The sequence below is a fragment of the Procambarus clarkii genome, chromosome 27, assembly GCF_040958095.1.
Source record: "Procambarus clarkii isolate CNS0578487 chromosome 27, FALCON_Pclarkii_2.0, whole genome shotgun sequence".
In the NCBI taxonomy this organism is placed as follows: Eukaryota; Metazoa; Arthropoda; class Malacostraca; order Decapoda; family Cambaridae; genus Procambarus; species Procambarus clarkii.
The window spans coordinates 34,411,084-34,421,211 of record NC_091176.1 but is presented as its reverse complement, the minus strand read 5'-3'; positions in this window follow the sequence as shown (position 1 = coordinate 34,421,211).

Sequence of the window (10,128 nt, the reverse complement as noted above, 5' to 3'; positions counted from 1 at the left end):
ACAGATCACCCGTGTTGTAATTTTGTTCACGACGCATTTCTACATTGAAGGAAGCAGCAGCAGATCGATTCGGTGATGGCATTCCCAATTGATTAAGAACTTTGTTTGTGATTTCTAAGCACAAATCTTTAATCATTATCAACGCTTCGTTGTAGATTTCTGCTGTGAAATTCAAATTCATATTTGAATTTTCCTTGCATATTAAATGGACAATATCTTCAGCCATGTGCGATTTGTGTTTCTCCCATACTCTGTTGGAGATAAAGGAGAGGCGGTGGTCAATATGATTGCAAACAATGCACGAATTTGATTTGGATGTGACGTGTTGGACGTGTCATTAATGCATACATCCCAGTGTCAGTCGGTCTTCAATAAATTCAGAGCTTGACATGCACTACGGAAAGGGGCATGTGTTACGCCCTTGATAAATCTCAATTCCTGGAAAGATGTTGGACCGGGGACATTTACCAACAGCTTGCGAAGAAAGAAGCATTCATCTTGATTGGGATGCACGGTGTACAGTCTGTCTATCGTAGTTTGTTTGAATATGCCAGGTTGTCCGTCGACTCGCTCTCCTCGTTTATGTCGTTCAAATAATTTTCTACTGTTGTTGTTGTTGAGTTAGGGGCAATGACGATCGTGGGATCGGATGCACCCCGGCGTACCCGTGAAGGGTGAATCGCAAAGCTAGGAAAGGCGAAATGCTAAGCCAAAACGCGAAACGAGTGACGCCAAGCACTAGAAACGAATATGCCACACGGCAAAGCTACGCACAAAGGGAGAGGCAGAAGCACATAACAGAACAGGGCAAACAAACAGCCAGAAGGGCACACAGCATGTCAGAGCAAATACACAAGAAATCAGAGCACATACTTGCCCGGGAACTGGGCCCGCGGGAATCTGACATTGAACGCCTCCCAGAGCACCCAAGGGACCAAGGGTCTCGTCCATCCACCGGGGACGCCATAACATCCGGAACCGGGGCAACAAACACCCGCAAACTGGGGACCCAGATGGTAGAACTCATGAGGCGAGAAGTCGCCACTCGCCCCCACACGAAGGGATTTTGCCCCCCACGAAAGAACTCCGGTCCGCCAGACAGCAGTAACTCGGCAATCTTCGACAAGTGACCCGGTGGCTTCACAGACGCCGGCAACACGTCCCCCAGGGCCCCAACGCACACCCGCACCACGGGAGTACCCGCGGCCCCGGGCACACCACTAGACGACAGCAGGGAACCCGGACGGCGCGCATCCTTCCGTAACGTCACCACCAGGCCACGCCCAGCACCAGAGTCCACACCATCCCTGGCAGCGGAAGCCACCACTCTCCACTGTGGAGAGTCCCCCGGCGGAGAAAGAGCCGAAGGCACGTCCGAGACACAGGCACCAGCACCGGCAGGCACATGGACCTCCGCCACCACGAACCACGGAGACATCGACGCATCCGTACCCACACTGTCAACACCCGAAGCCCCACAGTCACTGAAGTCACCAACGTCGGCCCAGGAAGAAGACGAACGCCGGGAACGTTTGGGCACCGGCCGGATATCGTCCGAGCCGGCAAGTGACCCAGAAACACGGGTACCACGAGCCGATGGAACCGACGCCAGGACGGCAGCAGCCTACCCCACAGGGGGAACCGGGCCACACACAGCAGGAGGCTCCGCAGTCACTCCAGCACCAAGCACATCCGGGACCCGAGTCACGGACACAGGGCCAGGCGCAGCATCAGAAGACGAGGGAGAAGACAGCGACGTCACACAGGGAGCTCCAGGAAGGCCCACGGGAGCAGCTGAGACAGCAACAGGATCAGGCAGACCAACCGACGGTACCTCAAGAACCGGAGGAGGGACGGCAACAACCGGAGGAACGGCAGGCGCCGCCGGGGGAGCTGCAGCAGCAAACGGGACGCGCACCACCTCATCAACATCACCGGAGACTGCCTCCAGAGGGAGCGGCGGGAAATCCTCGTCGCGGAACAAGTTGACAGGAGCAGCAGGGGCCTCAGAGCACCCGGCAGCCTGATGCCCCAACAGGCCACACCGGAAACAGGTACGAGGCTGCCGGGCATAATACACCCGGACGTAGTACCCCATGAACCGGACAGAAGAAGGTATATCCGACCGCAGGCGCATCCCCAACGTGCGAATGTGTTTACGCCTCCCAGCATACCGCCCTGAGGAGAGCGTGTTCACCCGCACGCTGACAACAGTACCAAAACCCCCGAAGTAACGCCGGAGGAGGTCATCAGGGAATTCCAGGGGCGCACCATGGATACTGACATAAGTCAGGGCACCACTGCGGTCCGAAATCGCCACAGAGCCGGCATCGTCTGGCAACGGCAACGTACGCCACCCGTACCGACGGAGGAAGTCCCGGTACTCGTCCTCCCCCACGAACTTAATAACAACCCGATGGGCCGAAACTAGCTCCACACCGTAAACAGCTTCCACCGGGACACGAAGCATGTCACACATCACCATCTCGATGGTCGGATAACCAGCCTTACAAGTGAACTCCAGGCCCACGGAGTTCACACGCTGAACAGGAGGAAGATGGTCCCCCATGTCAGAACTGCCACGTCAACGCAGCCAGGCAGGCAACAAAACTGGTAGGGCAGGGACGCCCACACCACCTGGCGACCAAAACAGCAAACAACTCCAACAGCCACGGAGGGGTCGAGAAACGTCCTCACTCCACGGCTGCTAACAGTCGACTCAATTTTCTACTGGCATTCCATGTGTAATACGTAGGCGCTTCCGAATAGAGTAATGTTTTCGCAAACGCGTCATTTTGACATAACGTGAATAAAGCAGTTAACGTTGTTGTAGCCGGTGGATTTTTGTTGTTTAGCCAGCTGTTTGTTGCACATTTGTAGCTGTGAAATAAACGTGTTGTCCATTTTCTTGTTATCAAAACAAAAACAAAAAATACTAACAAAATATTTCAATTCAAACGCCGATCAATCGACACAGCTCAATTTCACCACCCATAACACTGAAAAAATAAGACGAACAGTTATAAAACGAAATGAAAAACAATGAAAAAACAAACAAATTAGCTATACCCACGAAATGAACGGTATGGTAAACAACACAGCTCATTTCTAATGCAATGTTACACAAAAAAAGTAAATCAAAATGAAAATAAATCAAAATCTATGAAAACTCAATATATCAATGCAATCGGAAACATTGAAATTGAATCGTAAAATATCTTATATATTGTATGTTGCTCCTACGTGCAACAGATGGCGCTGTTAAAAAAAAAAAAACTTGTTTTTACCTATCACAGTTGTGGCATCTAAGTAGTAGGTATATCTAAACACACACATATTCGAAAGGAACGTCATGTCAAAATTTCAAAACAATCGTCGAAGAACTTTAGGAGGTTACAACGTGTGTTGCTCATACATCATACAGATGGCGCTGTTTTTCAAAAAAAGCATGTTTTTTCCTGTCACAGGTGACTCATGTATATACTAGGTACATGAAAACCATCCCCAATTTGAATTCAATGTTGTGTCAAGATTTCAAAGCATTTGGTAAAGAGGTTTCGAAGATTTCCCTCACGTGAAAAACACATGAAAACACAGCTTTTCAAAAAAAGCATGTTTTTCTCCGTCACAGAAGTGACATCTATATAGTATGTATATAAAAATCCGCTCGGATGTGAATGAAACGTTGTGTGAAAATGTCAAGAAAATCGGTGAAAAACTTTCGGAGATTAGCGATCTTGAATAAACGAACATTTCCATTTATATATATATATATATATATATATATATATATATATATATATATATATATATATATATATATATATATATATATATATATATATATATATATATGTATATATATATATATATATATATATATATATATATATATATATATATATATATATGTCGTACCTAGTAGCCAGAACGCACTTCTCAGCCTACTATGCAAGGCCCAATTTGCCTAATAAGCCAAGTTTTCATGAATTAATTGTTTTTTGACTACCTAACCTACCTAACCTAGCCTAACCTATAAAGATAGGTTAGGTTAGGTTAGGTAGGGTTGGTTATGTTCGGTCATATATCTACGTTAATTTTAACTCCAACAAAACAAAATTGACCTCATACGTAATGAAATGGGTAGCTTTATCATTTCATAAGAAAAAAATTAGAGAAAATGTATTAATTCAGGAAAACTTGGCTTATTAGGCAAATCGGGCCTTGCATAGTAGGCTGAGAAGTGCGTTCTGGCTACTAGGTACGACATCCTTGTAGCCAGAACGCACTTCTCAGCCTACTATGCAAGGCCCGATTTGCCTAATAAGCCAAGTTTTCCTGAATTAATATATTTTCTCAATTTTTTTTCTTATGAAATGATAAAGCTACTCATTTCATTATGTATGAGGTCAATTTTTTTTTTGGAATTAAAATTAACGTAGATATATGACCGAACCTAACCAACCCTACCTAACCTATCCTTATAGGTTAGGTAAGGTTAGGTAACTGAAAAAGTTAGGTTGGGTTAGGTTAGGTAGGTTAGGTAGTCGAAAAAACATTATTTCATGAAAACTTGGCTTATTAGGCAAATTGGGCCTTGCATCGTAGGCTGAGAAGTGCGTTCTGGCTACTAGATACGACATACATATATATATATATATATATATATATTATATATTACAAAAATATGATATATATATATATATATATATATATATATATATATATATATATATATATATATATATATCATATTTTTGTAATATATAATATATATATATATTTTTGTATCAACCCATGTATATCTTGTAACCATCAAATGCATAATAAAGCACAAAAAATAAAAAAGGAAGGGGGTGGTAGGAGAAAAGCACACAGAAACTGTATTGGAGGGGATCTAAACATTCCCTCTAATGCGTTATGTGTGGTTTCCTCCGAGGCTATGGGTCCCCCTTCTTCCAGCTAGAGGTGGTACTCCCTTCCCTATTAATTATATAAAATATATATATATATATATGTCGTACCTAGTAGCCAGAACTCACTTCTCAGCCTACTATGCAAGGCCCGATTTGCCTAATAAGCCAAGTTTTCCTGAATTAATATATTTCCTCTAATTTTTTTCTTATGAAATGATAAAGCTATCAATTTCATTATGTATGAGGTCAATTTTTTTTATTGGAGTTAAAATTAACGTAGATATATGACCGAACCTAACCAACCCTACCTAACCTAACCTAATCTATCTTTATAGGTTAGGTTAGGTTAGGTAGCCGAAAAAGTTAGGTTAGGTTAGATTAGGTAGGTTAGGTAGACGAAAAACAATTAATTCATGAAAACTTGGCTTATTAGGCAAATCGGGCCTTGCATAATAGGCTGAGAAGTGCGTTCTGGCTACTAGGTACGACATATATATATATATATATATATGTCGTACCTAATAGCCAGAACGCACTTCTCAGCCTACTATTCAAGGCCCGATTTGCCTAGTAAGCCAAGTTTTCATGAATTAATGTTTTCTCGTCTACCTAACCTACCTAACCTAACCTAACCTAGCTTTTTTTGGCTACCTAACCTAACCTTACCTATAAATATAGGTTAGGTTAGGTTAGGTAGGGTTGGTTAGGTTCGGTCATATATCTACGTTAATTTTAACTCCAATAAAAAAAAATTGACCTCATACATAGAGAAAAGGGTTGCTTTATCATTTCATAAGAAACAAATTATAGTAAATATATTAATTCCGGAAAACTTGGCTTATTAGGCAAATCGGGCCTTGAATAGTAGGCTGAGAAGTGAGTTCTGGCTACTAGGTACGACATATATATATATATATGTCGTACCTAGTAGCCAGAACGCACTTCTCAGCCTACTATGCAAGGCCAAATTCGCCTCATAAGCCAAGTTTTCATGAATTAATTGTTTTTCGACTACCTAACCTACCTAACCTAACCTAACCTAACTTTTTCGGCTACCTAACCTAACCTAACCTATAAAGATAGGTTAGGTTAGGTTAGGTAGGGTTGGTTAGGTTCGGTCATATATCTACGTTAATTTTAACTCCAATAAAAAAAAATTGACCTCATACATAATGAAATGGGTAGCTTTATCATTTCATAAGAAAAAAATTAGAGAAAATATATTAATTCAGGAAAACTTGGCTTATTAGGCAAATTTGGCCTTGCATAGTAGGCTGAGAAGTGCGTTCTGGCTACTAGGTACGACATATATATATATATATATATATATATATATATATATATATATATATATATATATATATATATATATATATATATATATATATATATGTCGTACCTAGTAGCCAGAACTCACTTCTCAGCCTACTATGCAAGGCCCGATTTGCCTAATAAGCCAAGTTTTCATGAATTAATGTTTTTTCGTCTACCTAACCTACCTAACCTAACCTAACCTAGCTTTTTTTGGCTACCTAACCTAACCTTACCTATATATATAGGTTAGGTTAGGTTAGGTAGGGTTGGTTAGGTTCGGTCATATATCTACGTTAATTTTAACTCCAATAAAAAAAAATTGACCTCATACATAGTGAAAAGGGTAGCTTTATCATTTCATAAGAAAAAAATTATAGTAAATATATTAATTCAGGAAAACTTGGCTTATTAGGCAAATCGGGCCTTGAATAGTAGGCTGAGAAGTGAGTTCTGGCTACTAGGTACGACATATATATATATATATATATATATATATATATATATATATATATATATATATATATATATATATATATATATATATATATATATATATATATATATATATATATATATATATATATATATATATATATATATTAGTATATTTTGGTAGCAGTCTTTCCTGTAGACATATATTATTAAATATGACCGAAAAAGTAAGATTAATAATTCTAACACGAATTTTCTCAATCTTTCGTACATTTCTTTTCACTGTTGGAGGTAAATCAAAAATCAATTCTCCAAAATTCATTTTTATTTCTAGTCTGACGCGACACGAGCGCGTTTCGTAAAACTTATTACATTTTCAAAGACTTTTGTTCACAAATACACAACTGAATAGAACTTACGCATCTCCGATTTTATATCTACATTTGAGTGAGGTGGAAGGGGTGATGTGGCATTAACACAAGACAGAACAAGATGGGGCATTAATAGGGTATTAATTTCATCAACACAAGACAGAACAAGAGGGTATTAATAGGGTATTAATTTCATCAACACAAGACAGAACACGAAACAATGGATATATATATGTGCCTATGGCAATTCCACGACCAAGAGATGGCTTCCTGAACCTTGCAGGAATTAATCTCACTGAGGACCAAGTCACTCTCCTAAATCTGGGCATAAACTGTCACGTTATGTCCAGACCGAGTGAGATGGCCCGGAAAGTAGAGTTGGAAATTCTGTTGGACGACATATTCGACCTCGAGACACAAAAGAAGGTCACTTCCAAAGATACCTTACAAGCAGAACTAATTGCAGAAGGAGGAAAGAATCGAGGCAATTACAGAAGCACCATACTGTCCCCCGAGCTCAAAGCGGCAGCTAAAAGCCTTCGTGAGAACAAGGAGATAGTTGTCAGGAGAAGTGACAAGTCGCCAATATATGTCATTCTTAAAAAAGACGAATATCTGGCGAAAATGAACCTCATACTCTCTGACCAAACTAAATTCCAAAGGGTAACGAAGGACACTTCAGCCGAATTGAAAGCAAAGGTCAACAAACTGATCGAAACTGTGAACGCCAAGAAATCCGGACTCCACCTGCCAAAGATCATTGGGGAATATAAACCTGGATATGCGTATGGAAATGTCAAGACACACAAGCCTGGAAACCTACTTCGGCCAATCATTATCCAGATACCCACACCCTCGTACAGACTGGCGAAGCGACTCAACGGCCTGCTGACTCCTTATGTTCCTTGCGCCTTCAGCCTGAAGTCTCCAAAGGAATTTGTTGACTTACTGCGGGGCACACGGGCCACAGGGATAAGAGCCTCGTTGGACGTAGAATCGCTGTTCACTAACATACAAGTGGACGAGACAATCGGGATGATAGCCGACAGAGTGTATCGTGATCCAGCCTGTACTCCTCTGGACATACCAGAAAATATCCTAAGGAAACTACTCCAAGCTTGTACTAAAGAGGCACCCTTCTTGAGCCCGGATGGGCACATGTATGTATATATATATATATATATATATATATATATATATATATATATATATATATATATATATATATATATATATACATACATACACGTGCTAAAGACGACATTTCATTGTTTTAGGGCTTGTTTTAAATTACGTTTAATATATGTGTTTTGAGAATTTGTAAAGACGAGTACAAATCTTGAGGTCATAACGTTTTAATTTAATAGAACGCGTTTTAAATGTTATGATGTAACGTTTTGGAGCAGAGGTTTTTATATTGTTAATTCAAATTTTTAATTATTGGTATTATTAGGTATAATTATCTTTATTGCATTTAGAAAGATAGGGAGAGGGAGAAGAAAGAGAGAGAGAGATACGGTATAGGGGAGAGAGGCTAGAGGAGAGAGAGAGAGAGAGAGGAAGGTAGAGAGAGAGAAGCTAGAGGAGAGAGAGGAGGAAGGTAGAGAGAGAGAGAGAGAGAGAGAGAAGAAGAGAGAGAGAAAGAAGAAGAGAGATAAGCGACAGAGAGAGAGAGAGAGAGAAGCGAGAGAGAGAGAGAGAGAGAAAGAGAGAGAGTTTTTAATGAATAAAGGCTACTCCTTCGAAAGCAAATAATTACACGCTCATGAAATAAATGAGCATCTAGGAGTAGGTTTCAACTTAGCTTACATAAGTTAAATATATGATAGTTCCCAATGTGTTAGTTTCTAAGTATACTCTTATGAAATAAATGAGTTTCTAGGTGTAGGCTTCAGATGAGCTGAGGTAGGATAACAGCTCTTGCTTGCAGTTTCACTAGGTATGTTATTAGGCATCCCTCATGAATCCTAGTCTTAGTTAAAAAAAAAAATAAAAAATGAGAGAGAGAGAGAGAGAGAGAGAGAGAGAGAGAGAGAGAGAGAGAGAGAGAGAGAGAGAGAGAGAGAGAGAGAGAGAGAGAGAGAGAGAGAGAGAGAGAGAAGCGAGAGAGAGAGAGAAGCGAGAGAGAGAAGTGAGAGAGAGAGAGAGAGAGAGAAGCGAGAGAGAGAGAAGCGAGAGAGAGAGAGAGAGAAGCGAGAGAGAGAGAAGCCAGAGAGAGAGAGAGAGAGAGAGAGAGAGAGAGAGAGAGAGAGAGAGAGAGAGAGAGAGAGAGAGAGAGAGAGAGAGAGAGAGAGAGTTTTTAATGAATAAAGGCTACTCCTTCGAAAGCAAATAATTACACGCTCATGAAATAAATGGGCATCTAGGAGTAGGTTTCAACTTAGCTTACATAAGTTAAATATATGATAGTTCCCAATGTGTTAGTTTCAAAGTACACTCTTTTGAAATAAATGAGTTTCTAGGTGTAGGCTTCAGATGAGCTGAGGTAGGATAACAGCTCTTGCTTGCAGTTTCACTAGGTATGTTATTAGGCATCCCTCATGAATCCTAGTCTTAGTTAAAAAAAAATAAAAAGAGAGAGAGAGAGAGAGAGAGAGAGAGAGAGAGAGAGAGAGAGAGAGAGAGAGAGAGAGAGAGAGAGAGAGAGAGAGAGAGAGAGAGAGAGAAGCGATAGAGAGAGAGAGAGAGAGAGAGAGAGAGAGAGAGAGAGAGAGAGAGAGAGAGAGAGAGAGAGAGAGAGAGAGAGAGAGAGAGAGAGAGAGAGAGAGAGAGAGAGAGTTTTTAATGAATAAAGGCTACTCCTTCGAAAGCAAATAATTACACGCTCATGAAATAAATGAGCATCTAGGAGTAGGTTTCAACTTAGCTTACATAAGTTAAATATATGATAGTTCCCAATGTGTTAGTTTCAAAGTATACTCTTATGAAATAAATGAGTTTCTAGGTGTAGGCTTCAGATGAGCTGAGGTAGGATAACAGCTCTTGCTTGCAGTTTCACTAGGTATGTTATTAGGCATCCCTCATGAATCCTAGTCTTAGTTAAAAAAAAAAAATAAAAAATGAGAGAGAGAGAGAGAGAGAGAGAGAGAGAGAGA